The sequence below is a fragment of the Cibotium barometz genome, chromosome 61 (assembly GCF_041138505.1).
Source record: "Cibotium barometz isolate CiBa-2024 chromosome 61, ASM4113850v1, whole genome shotgun sequence".
NCBI lineage: Eukaryota > Viridiplantae > Streptophyta > Polypodiopsida > Cyatheales > Cibotiaceae > Cibotium > Cibotium barometz.
The window spans coordinates 18,333,955-18,346,965 of NC_141106.1; the positions used below are offsets into that span (position 1 = coordinate 18,333,955).

Below are 13,011 nucleotides of genomic sequence, written 5' to 3' on the forward strand. Positions count from 1 at the left end.
ATGAGTTGTATTGTTCATCCTTTCTTTTTTTATTTTTGTATTAAGAGGCCACTACACTACACTACACTTTTTTTATTGGAAAAAAAAAGTAATAACACCGCACCTTTAAACTTTCATGGACCCATGCATAAAGTGTAAGTCCGTAATGATTTGTCCGTAACGATTTTTTCTACGTTGACAATAGGTCCGTAACGATTTTTTCTACGTTTTGCAACCGGAGAGGGATCAATCGCTGCTTGGCTTGACCTAGAAACAACGAACTGGCAATGAAGTTTCTCAAGCTTCGAGGTCTGGGGAGTAGTATAACAAAGCGTGACTCTGAGGCTCGTTGAGCAACCAAGCTGCAAATCAATCTGCTCTAGGTACCTTAGCTGTCCTCGTCTACCCCTCCCCCCTATGCTACCTCATTCTACCCCTACTCTTAGCTAGCTTAATTGTCTACCCCTACCTTACTGGTCTCCTACCCTTACTAGCTGATTTCTGTACCTCTGCTCTTCCCTATCTTATTTGTCTACCCCAACCTCCTTTACTCGCTATCTTAATTGTTACTGCGCTTCCTGAATCCATAATTGTGGAGTATGAAGAAGAGAGAGAAGAGGAAACTTGAGACTCAATCGTCTGTAGGCTTGGGGCTGGCCCAATTTCGAGTCGCTCTGCGCTTCATCTTCCCCAGTTTCCCACCTTTTTAAACCTGCAGCGTAGGCTTTCCTTAATTGTTACTGCACTTCCTGAATCCATAATTGTGGAGTATGAAGAAGAGAGAGAAGAGGAAACTTGAGACTCAATCGTATGTAGGCTTGGGGCTGGCCCAATTTCGAGTCGCTCTCTGTGTTTCATCTTCCCCAGTTTCTCGTCTTTTTAAACCTGCAGCATAGGCTTTCCTTCTCCGCGGGCGGATGCCCTGCCAAGTGCATGGGCACTGAGCGGAGGAGCCCGTCCCTTATTAGACCCCAGACTTCTTCAGCATCACCTGCAAAAGTAAACCAAATGCTCATTAGTCACTTCCCTTTAGCTTCACCCTCAACCTCTCATCAAGTCCCTCACTCAAACCCCTGGAATCCCATTCCAGAAAAATCTTGGAGTGGAGAAGCCATCATAGACGCTGTAATGGATGAAAACACCAGGCTGGTTCAGGAACTAAAAGAAGCCAAAGAACAACTTCTAAATATGAAGAACAAGGAACAACTCAAAGAGCCCTCCCTCTTGTCAGCAAAAGAACCGACAGCAGCAGCAAGCAGCCCATCAGAAAGAGGCAGCCAATAACACCCCCGAGGTAATAACTCTACCAACACTGTTCACGTAAGTCTACCAATAGAACAGGTCAGAAGAAGCAAAGTAGAAGACTATTCAGAAAGATGCCTGGTTGGACTTCTCTTTGGTCCGAGACCATCTAAGGAAGCAATGAGAGCTTGGATAAGGGAAAGCTGGACACCTCTTGGAATAGAGGTTACCCTAACTCAAGCCCTGGCCAAAGGCTATTACCTTTTTTTATTCAAAGATCCAAGCATGGCAATGAAGGTTATTAGCTCAGGACAATGGATGTATAGACATCTCCCCTTCTGTTTCATGAGATGGACAAAGGACTTCAATCCTGATGGCCCCAAATCCTCAGCATACCCTGTGTGGGTTGAACTCCCTAATCTCCCCATTCACCTGAACCCATGGATCAAATCTATTTTAGCTCCCCTAGGTCAAGTCCTAGGTACCAAAGCTTTTTCGGACTACAACCCTGCTTGGCACCCTCAAGTCCTAGTAGAACTTGATCTGTCCCTCCCTCTCCCAGATGAGATAGCAATAGGGTGTGGTGAGTTCTCTCACACTCAGACAATCCTCTACAAACACCTGCCAAACTCCTGCTTCCACTGTGGGAAGCAAGGGCACCTCATCAGAAACTGCCCCATCAAAAACTCGCAGTTCATCCTCCCCCAAGCAGCTGAAAAAAAACCCCCCCTAACCCGAGTCAAGCCCTCCCGAACCCTTGCCCTCCTCCTCCTAATGGAAGCCCAAAAGAACCAGAATTCGTACGAGTCAGCAGAAGGAAACCCTTTTCCAGCCCCAAACCCCCTCACCCCCTTTTCAAGCCCAACAGATATTCAGTTTTAGCCGATGTTCTAGACCCAGGTGATACGGAAGAAGAAAATGATTGTGTAGAAAGTACCCCTATAAACAAACTGAGGTTAGTGAAGGAAGTCGACAACTTGGATGCAGCCGATATGGATACCACCAGCATTCTAGCTCCTGAAAAAAGCTCCAAACCACAAACAGACAACTCCAATGACATGGAGATAAGCAAAGAGCTCAAGAGAGGCAGAGCACACCTGGGAACCACCCCCCAGTCAGTCACAAGGAGGCCTTAACAAACCCCCAAACAAAAGATAATGAAAGTTGCAAGCTTCAATGTCAAAGGACTTTCAGATCCAAAGAAAGCCCAACTAGTAAGACAATGGTTCAAAGCCAAAGGTCAACTGGATATCATCACTCTAGTGGAGATAAAGACTTCAGGAGAGGAACTGAACAGAAGGCTATACTCCATCTCCCCCGAGCACTTTTGGATATTCTTACTTCATTCTCATGGAAGTGGGGGCCTAGCAGTGGGCATCCATTATGATTGCATCCAAGATCTAAAGGACTTCCACATTGACATCAACAATCAATGGACAGTTGTACTCATGAACAGCTTCACCTTTGTAGGAGTGTATGCCCACGGCCCACAGAAACAGAGGACCAGAACCTAGAACTCCCTTCTAAGGCTACAAGCACCTCTACTGATAATGGGGGACTTTAACATGGTTGAATCCCTCAAGGACAGATACAAATCCAAAGGACAACCCCTTTTTGGCTCGGAGAAACAAGCTTGGGAAAAAGTAAAACACAAGTTTAATCTACAAGATTTGGGTCAAGAAGGAATCTTCTCATGGCAAAACTACTCTACTGGAGAACTCTCCAGAAAAGCCAGACTAGATAGAGCTTATGCAAGTGGTGAAATCTACTCTAAATACAACAGGTGTGAATGTTCTGTAGACAATACTACATGCATTTCAGATCACTACCCCATCATCATTACAATGGATAACCAAGACATCAGACACAAATCTAGCTGGTTCCACACAGATCCAGCTCTATTTAAACTGCCCCTAGTTTAAGAAGAAATCAAACACATCTGGAAATCCTTCTTCAAGCAACAATCTATCCCCGGCCAAAGCTTGGAGTCTGTCAGTCAAGTCTACCCAAAATTTGCTCAGGCAGGTCAGAAAGGAAGTTTCGGCTCACAGAACCAGCAGACTTAAAAACCTCCAAGTGCAGATTCATGAACAAGAGTCCTCCACCACCACTGACCCTTCTAATATCAATCAGATCAGAGCCAAAATCAAAAGAGAAGAAGAAATTGCTCTCCAACATACCAAGCTCTATACCAGGGAATGGTGGGCAGGAAAAACTGACAGGCCATGTCTGGAAATGTTTAAAATGCTCAAGGTCAAGCAAAGGCAAGAGCACATCCCCTTGCTTAAAAACAAGAACGGAATCTAGGCTATTAGCCAAGATGAGAACAAAAAACTACTCACTCACTGACTACTACCACATCATTTTCCAGGAAGATGGACCCCCCTCCCCAACCAAGGCAGCCGCAATGGAGGCAATCAAAGTAGCCAGACCCAGAACTGTCCCTGCCAATTTAGCCGTTACTCTAGATCAGGACATCTCTCATGAAGAAATCAAAGAGATCATCTTCTCTCTCAAAGCCAATAAGAGTCCAGGCGAGGATGGTCTGCCTGCTGGCTGAATTTTTCCAAACTTTTTGCGATGTGCTAATAGGACCCATATTCCAAGTGTGGCAAGAATCCTTGAAATATGGAGCATTGCCATCACAAATCAATGAAGGCCTTATCAAGCTGATCCACAAAAAAGGCCCCAAGGAGATCATGGGTAACTGGAGATCACTCACAATGCTCAACAGTGTTTACAAAATCATTGCCAAAGCTCTAGCCCTTAGGCTGACTAAACACATGAAACTATGGATAACAAAGGAACAAAAAGGGTTTATCAAAGGCAAGTACATCTTGGACTCCATTATTGCCTTATGGGAAGGGTTTGATTATGCAGAAAAAACCAGCAAGGACTTCCTGTTCATTAAGATTGACTTTGAGAAAGCCTATGATAGAATTCAGTGGGACTATATCCTCCAATCCCTCAGAGACATGGGTCTGGCCCCCCAATTCACCCACATGGTAAAAACCCTATTTGGAAATGCCAAAGCTAAAATTATCATCAATGGAGAACTTTCAGACCCCTTCCCTCTTGAAAAGAGTATCAGACAAGGCTTCCCTCTAGCTCCCCTGCTTTATGCTATAGCAGCAGATGGTCTAAATTGGCTAATAAAGGACAAGATCAGCAAAGGAGATCTGGTTGGAATCAAATTACCCAATGGAGAACAAATGTGCACTCAGATGTTTGCTGATGACACTAACAGTCTTATAGCAAACAAAGAAGAGAACATCAAGGCACTCTGGAGTTATCTACCAACCTACTGTGAAGCCTCAGGCTCCAAAATTAACCACAGCAAAACAAGAATCAAAACCCTCATTGAACCCCCTCCCTCTTGGCTCCTTGATACAGGCTGTAACATCATTCAGGATGGTGAGATCTTCAGGCTCCTTGGTATACCCATGGGTTTCTGTGACAAAAATGGCAGTGGGTAATGGAGAAAATAGAAAGCAAGCTACTTAGATGGAAAAGGAAGCAACTGTCAATAGCAGGGAGAATTATGGTGCTTAACCATTTCATCATCCCTTCTACTATCTATTTCCTTAGCTGCTGCTGCTGGAGGCCCCCTGACGCTGACCTCAATGATTTCACCAAGCTATGCAGAAACTACCTATGGGGAGGTGACCCATGGAAATGGAGCAGACCTAAAGTAAAATGGGACACCTGTACTGTCCCCAAAACCAAGGGAGGGCTGGGGATTAAAGATATACGCATGTATGCTGACAGAATGGCCTCAAAATGGATCATCAGAGCTATAGAGAACCCCACAGAAGACTGGGCACAGCTGCTAGTCAAGGATACCCCTAGGTTCACTATCACAGGCCACAATAAATGGTTCAATTTAGCCATCATCACCATAGTAGCTTCCAAACACCCCATAACTCCTAAAGGGAGCCAACTAGTTACTTCCATTTAGAAAGCCTGGTTCAGAATTAAAAGTTTTCTTTCCATCATACCCAAGGACAACAAATCAGAAGGTATCTTAGCCAACGATTCTTGCTGGTGGTCTATTCTCCCACAATCCCCCCTTGAGCCAGAGGAAGGGAAAATAGCTCTAAATCTCCACAAAAAAGGTCTAGCAACCTGGGTAGATATTTTCAACCCCCACCATGGTACGTGGCTCACAAGAGCAGAACTTGTAGCCAAATTCAACTGTAGAACCCCAGAGTTAGATCTAATCCAAAGTAGAGCAGTTCAATGGAACCAACATGAAATCTGGAAAATCAGCAGACCCCCTATCTTCAATATTTTAGCCTTTCAATGGTTAGAGAACAAACCCCTTCTCCCCATCCCTAATTTCGAAAAATCCCCCCCAATTCACGTCACTCTCAACCGCAGATGGAATATCAACTGGGATAGAAAAAAATGGTATAACAGTCTCAAGGAGCTGTGGAGCCCACACATTGAACCCAAAAACCATATGACTTGCAGTGTCTAAGTTCAATGTTGCAAGATGCGGCTTACAGAGTTACATCTTCTTCCACTGCAAGCACATTTCCAACACTTTCAAAGAGCTACATGCATCTATTCTTAAGTGGGGTAAAGATGTAAACTGGAAGAATACAATGTTAGGAGAAAACATAGGATGTTCATCAGCACTATGGAATGTAATCAGATGTGAGTATCTCTGGCATGCCTGGTTACAGAGGGTTGCAGTTACTTTTGACAACCCCGAAATCAAGGGTCCTCCTCTCTCTCTGTGTGTTTAATTACAACATGCATTAGGTATTGGACCAAACAAACACAAGTCCTCTTCAGTTTGGAGAAGAGGTTAATGATCAAGCTCCAAAAGAGAGCCTTAGACTACACCATGGAAAAACTAGAAAAAACCAGAGATAAGATTATCCTCATCCTATCTAAGGACAGATCACTAATAGAAGCAATCTGCAGGCAACAGTAAGCAAATCCCTCTCAATGCCCAATAGGTGTAGAAGTGGATCTACATGTAGACAGGTTCCAGGAATCCAGGAACCAATTTAGTGAAGCTGAAAATGAAGCTAAGGCAAAGTGACCTGGCTGGCAGTGGAGTGGCACCAAAGTTTCAGCCTGTCTCCTATCACCGGACCGCCCGCTGATGGCTCGTGGGAGCTTCCTGCAAGGACGACAGTACAGTTTAGTACTGCTTGATTTTCCCACTAACCTTTATACTTTTATGGAATTTCTTTCCCATTAACTCCACCATGCATAAAGAAAAGTCCATTACGGTTCCGTAATGATTTTTTCTACGTTTTGCACAGATAGAGACACCCAGCTTTTAAAATTTCCCTGTGGCAGTGCCGAAGACCGGATCAATCGCTGCTTGGCTTGACCTAGAAACAACGAACTGGCAATGAAGTTTCTCAAGCTTCGAGGTCTGGGGAGTACTAGTATAAGAAAGCGTGACTCTGCGCAACCAAGCTGCAAATCAATCTGCTCTAGGTACCTTAGCTGTCTACCCCTCCCCCCTCTGCTTACTCATTTCTCTATACTACCCCTACTCTTAGCTAGCTTAATTGTCTACCCCTACTCCCCTACCTTACTGGTACCGCTGCTCTTCCCTATCTTATTTGTCTACCCCAACCTCCTTTACTCGCTATCTTAATTGTTACTGCGCTTCCTGAATCCTTACTTGTCTGCTCCGCCACCGCTTTAGTTGTCCTGCAAATAATATGACAAGCGGTTGTATGGCCTGCTTGTGGCCACGAAAGAAGGGGAATCAATTATCCCTTGAGGACCCTCACATGCTCACTCCTGATAGAAGAAACCCCATGGAGAACGGCACCACGGAAATATTCTTGAAGCGGTTGGAGTCCACAAAGGGACCTCAACGCTTCACCTACGATGACCTGCGCTGTGCCACCAATAACTTCAGCACCATGCTTGGAGAAGGCGGCTTCGGCCCCGTCTATAAAGGCGTCCTTCCTTCTTTCAGCAACGAGGAGCCGCCGGTCCCCGTCGCAGTCAAAAGCATCTCCGCCATGTCCTTCCAAGGCCGTAAAGAGTTTGAGTCGGAGGTGACCATCATCAGCAATATGATTCGCCACAGGAACTTGGTGAAACTGCGAGGCTGGTGCTACGAGAGTGCACCAGAGGGCAGCCGATACCTACTGGTCTACGACTTCATGCCCAACGGCAGCCTGGAGAAGCTGCTCTACGACGATAAGGAATGCGTGGCCAAGCTATACTGGAAGCGGAGGTTCCAGATTTTGCAAGGGGTCGCAGCAGCGTTGCTCTATCTGCACGAAGACTGCGACAATGTGATCCTCCACAGGGACATCAAGTGCAGCAATGTCATGCTGGACGATAACTTCAACGCCAAGTTGGGTGACTTCGGGCTGTCAAGGAAGGTGGAGGAGGGCATGTCCTTCTACATGACGGAAAGGATGCCCATGGGCACGCGGGGCTACATGGCGCCCGAGTACTGGCACACAAACAGGGCGACCAAGGAGTCGGATGCGTTTAGCTTTGGGACTGTGATGCTGGAGGTCGCTTGCGGCAGAAAACCCCTGGACGCCATCGACCGTCACTCTCAGCCGAATACTCCCCGCATCAACCCGCTAGTGGACTGGGTGTGGGATCTTCACTTGCAGGAAAGAATTGTTGAGGCTGCGGACAGAAGGCTCCACCACATATTCAACCCGGATGAGATGAAGCGGGTGTTGGTCTCAGGGCTGGCGTGCTGTTATCCCGATCCCAAGGCCCGCCTCACCATGCGGGAAGCCAGTAACGTTCTGAGCGGACACATGCAGTTGCCTGTTCTCCCTGCTACCATGCCCGGCTATGCCAGCGTCCACAGCCCTGGAAGTCGTACTCCAGGAAGACACAACCCAAAGGAACAGCAAACTGACCCAGATTCCCCTACCGGTTCGTACAATACACCCCGGCTCAACACATGGACGGTCTGAGAGACTCTCTCTCTGACTTGTGATGAAAGATTTCTTCTGTTTCTCTTTGTGTAGCATGAAGCCCGTAATTTATAGTATGGGATCTCATAAAAAAAATTCAGAAGCTTGTTTTACTAATTATATTTTCAAATGATCACTCTCCCTTACCTTTCTTTCCAATCAATCTTAACTTGATCTCTTGCACAATTTTCTTCCAACAGCTGTATCAAAGTAACTTATCTCCTTTAAGTTAAAATAAGCCATTTATCTCCCACTTTGTCATAAAATTTATTTGTCTTTATCACGGTTTCCATCGTCAAACAATATCCCACCATGGCGGTGACTCTTTCTTTTCCTCCAACAAAAGAAAACAAATTGTGAAAGTATTCTGCTGCCTCACTAAAACATGCTTTTGTGTTGAGCTAGCTATTAATATGGCAGTAATACCTCTCCACCAAGGTTATCATAAACCATTTGTAGAAATATTTGATCTTTGGATGCATCAAACAAACCTTCTTGCATGGTTGGAGAATTTTCAACGACCTGAGCTCGTCGCAAGCGTCTAAAAACATTTTGCAAGCAATGATCGAAGTTGTAAATTTTTCTTTCATGTTTTTTATACATAGAAGCTCCCCAAATTCTATTTTTTATGTATGAGTAGACAATATTCTCTGAGACTCCATTTTAAAATGAAAACTATCACCAAATGGATATCAATTGAAAACATTGTATTAACCTAGATCATTAACTCTTGCATACAAAAATGATAACAATATTAGGATAGGTCCATTGAGCCATGATCAAAATATTTGTAGTGTAGTGGCCTCTTAATACAAAAATAAAAAAAGAAAGGATGAACAATACAACTCATGCATGACACATCAAGGATAATGCATAATGCTTATCAACCTCACTTTTAGGAGTATGTTTTGCTCCACCTGTCACATCATTTGAGGAAGAACCGAGCCTGTGTATCTCTCTCACTACCAACATCCACATGAACCAAGTTTAAAAACTAGCACGAACCAAGTTGTTTACCTCCCTTTTGTTCGGCTTTGTCCTCTTTTCGATGGACAAAATGGAAGGAAGGATTGGCATTGGCAAAGATATAGTTATTATCAGGGTGCCATGAATGCATGTCAACTTGTAAGGCACCCTTTCGTCACCAATCACAAATACAAAAAAATTGGAGAAATTGTAACATAGAATTATCACATCCAATAGGGCCTCCTCACTAGTCTCCCCATCATCATCACACAACTGAAGTTTACATAAAATTAGAAAACATAGAGTCTTGTAAAAAACAACTCAAAATAGTAGAGTCACACCATATTGCAGAGAATCACCCCACGAATATTTGATTATGAGAGAAGTATAGAATGATAAAAAATGCATTCCATAGTATATCTTGAATCTCCTGACTAGTATCCTTGAGCTTTCTCACTCTCACTCACACTGACTCACATAAATCTCCCCTCAACGTAGGTTTGATCAAATTATATGAAATCATGAAATCTATGAAAAGTGTGATAGTCCATCATTAAGAAATTCCCAAGGGAACTCAAATCCCATTAATCTACGTGAAAAAAAACTCAAATTTTACTTAAAAAAAATTTCTTTGATCGTTTAGCATGTGTGCAAGCAATAATAGCCAAGCGCACATGTAAGAGTGTCCACCATGTCAGAGTTTGATCTAGATCCGACACTTATGTGTCGAGACCACCTAGTTGGCTCCGGAGGAGCAGCGACTAATGCAATAATCCAAAGCTAGAACGTTGCGCTACATGTCTATCTAAGCATGGGGAGATTGATTTTGAATGCAAAGCAAGTTAGTTCCTAAGTTTGTCCTAAATCCGAACAATGATCTGCATTTGGACAAGACTACACTAAACACAAGATTGAATACTGAATAGAGAGAGATATGTAGAATGAACAAAAGTAAGACAAATACCAATAAGACCAGGACCAACCCATGTCCTATTCTTGAATAATAACAATATAGTACAATGCCTTAGCAAGAGCTCTACTCGTGAACTGTTCACTGAACTCTCTTGTCTTTCTATTTAGTAATGTTCCTCTCCTTTGGGCCCAAGTAAACTCGACATGATTCTAGCACTATCCAGATAGTAATGCTCTCTTTCCCACAATCTCAGCCAGGTAAACCAAGTCTACTCTAACCCTCCATCCCCTTATTCAATTAATTCCCCTTTTTCCTTTATAACTACGGGTACTACCCATAGTTGTAAAGGAAGGGGTACTACCCATTCATCAAGAAGCAGTTACAAGTTTGTTACAAAAAAAGAAGGCTCGGTTTGTTTCATGACAGTCAGATCGAGCGGCGATCTAGGTGGCGGCCAAGTGGGCTGATTAGGCTCCAACACTTGGGGCGATCACGGCGGGTGGACATTGTGCCAATATACCGAATCCCAAAGTTGCTTTCAAAAAAATCATGTTTCTGGATTGCCTCTCATCCGGATCCTCTCCTCCTCGAGACTCCATATGGCTTGTTCCAGCCACCTTCATCTCGTACCTCCTCTCCCTTGCTATGCCCCCCCGAAGATGAACTTGATGGGGCGATCCTAGGCATACCTTGGCTCATAAGCCCTCTTCATGTTGCTTACCTAGGCATGCCCTATGCCTATCCTCTTGTCGGCCCTTTGGAACTAGACATCAATGGGCCACACCTTTGGATGGCTTGCCCTTGCCCTCTTCATTATTTCCATATCCATGCTTGCTCTATGCAGGCATGGGGCTCTTTTTGCTCTAGGGTTATGACACCTTCTTCAAAGACCATCTTCAAAGACCATCTGCTCAAGTTCCTTTGGCCTTGTTTTCCCAACCCGACTCCATTTTCACCCATAGAGCGGTATTCCTATAGGTTATGCCTTCAGCAACCCCCTTGCCCTTTCTACTTGGTGGCGCCATTGTTGGCGAGGGGCATTAGAAAATTTGGTCTTTGAATGAGCTATTGCCTCCCCACTTATATCCGCGAGTCATAAGAGTCCACACCTTCCACGCACTGACCTAGATTCGTGGGGGGGGGGGGGGGGGGGGGGGCTTCTTCATTGTCCTAATGCTCCTACTTGAGAGCTACTTTGGCCCTATCTCTATGTCTTTGACACTTCCAACAGGTTCATGAATTTTGCAATTTTGGAACGTCTCAAATCATTCATTGTCATTTTTCCTCCTCTTCCTCTTGTCACTCTTCCAGGCATAGTAGCCTCTACATCCTTTTCGAGGGCCTTTATTGTCTGTCCATCCTCTTTTTGCTGCTCTTTGAACTCTTCAAGTACTAGAGAATTAAACTCTTCAATTTGGGCTCTTATCACAGCCTTGTCGCTTTCCTTCTCGTCCAATTTCTTTGTAGCTACCCATGCATCATCTTAATCATTTCTTGAAAGATATCTAGTTACTTCTTATTACTTCACTTTTTTAAGTGTTGGGTGTCCAACTTCAGTGAGTAAACACCCATGGCCAATAAATGACTTTAACTAATGAGAAGGGGACATCATTACCTTGAGTGTTGATTCAGAGTGTGCTCTTTCTCCTTATGTTATATCCTCGGGGGCGTCACTATATGTAAATCCTCTATATCACGTGCGTTCAAGGCCTATTTAAAAAGTCCCTTATCTGTGAATTTTTTAGTGAATATAATGTATCCTTTCCTATTCAAATCTGTAAATTTTTTTAAAAATATAATAAAGAAATCCCCTCTGTAAATATATTTTTGTAAGTCTGAAATATTTAAAATGTCCTTCTGTTGAACCCACGTGATACTTACATATTTATACGAGTGACCCCCCCGAGGTTATATCTCTCTATCATATCATCTTTCCCTCTTGGTAGTGCTTGTGAGAGAGTGAGTGTGTGTACAAGTCTCCCCTCTTGCCCACTTTCCCTCTGGTCTTGCCACTTTGTGCTAGTGGGTATGGTGAATTTGGGCTTTCCATTTGCACCACTATTGAGGACCACGATTGTTTGCCTTAGTTTTTAAAAAACTCTTGCGTAAGGCTTATTCGTCTTCTTGGCACATGGTGAAAGACCCATGTGTGGAGTTGGAAATTGATAAATCTAGTGATTTATTTTGTTTGAGATGTTTTTTTGTGGGATTAGAATGATTTGTGTTGGATTTGCAGCTTAAGATAAGACACAACAAGGTAAGGGGATTTTGTTAGAATTTTCTTCAATAATAATTACTGTTTAAAGTTTTTTTAGTTAGTGTTAGTGTTAGGGAGTATTATTAATAGTAAGGATTAACTTTCATAGTTAATAATTAGTGTTAGTTTGCTAATGGGTGAAAGCATGGAATGGTGGAATGCTATAAGAGTTATATAGCTAAATTTAATATCAAGGGTAAACACTTAAAACATAGATTTTTTTTTTTGTTTTAATGCTATATAGCATAGAAAATGAAATAGTAAAAATGTTCACTAGAAATTTGTCTGTGTTAAAATCTAGGTGATCTAGCATCCGTTGTGTGCATGTGTGCATATTAACATTGGGGATAGGTTAGTTGAGCCCAAGGAAAAAATAATAGACATGAATTCAAAGGTTATTCTCTCATGTAAGTGGCCAATTTCTAAAAGGACTAGTAAAGACTAGATGAATCTAGATAAGGGCTAGGTGTCAAGCCCTCATCGCTTGGGCTTTGTCAATGCCAATTGTGGCTTCACTTTATTTGGTGGAATATTCTAAAATTTTAGGGAATGGCCTGGGATATTTGAAGTGCCTGATGGTGGTCACTTCTTTTTGTATGACTATGTCATCTATGACATGCACTAAGGCATGTGTTTCTTGGAGGGATGGTAACTTGGTGTCATGGATGAACTAGTGCCTTTATCGACTTTGTGTCTCTAATAGAAGTGTGTGATTGGTCTTTGTTGGA

The 13,011-nt window shown here is 43.4% G+C and overlaps 1 pseudogene; it reads left to right on the forward strand.

Moving 5' to 3' along the window:
- The first annotated feature begins 6,663 nt into the window (after positions 1-6,663).
- On the forward strand, positions 6,664-8,407 carry LOC147604631 (L-type lectin-domain containing receptor kinase VIII.1 pseudogene; annotated as a pseudogene).
- Positions 8,408-13,011: the final 4,604 nt, after the last annotated feature.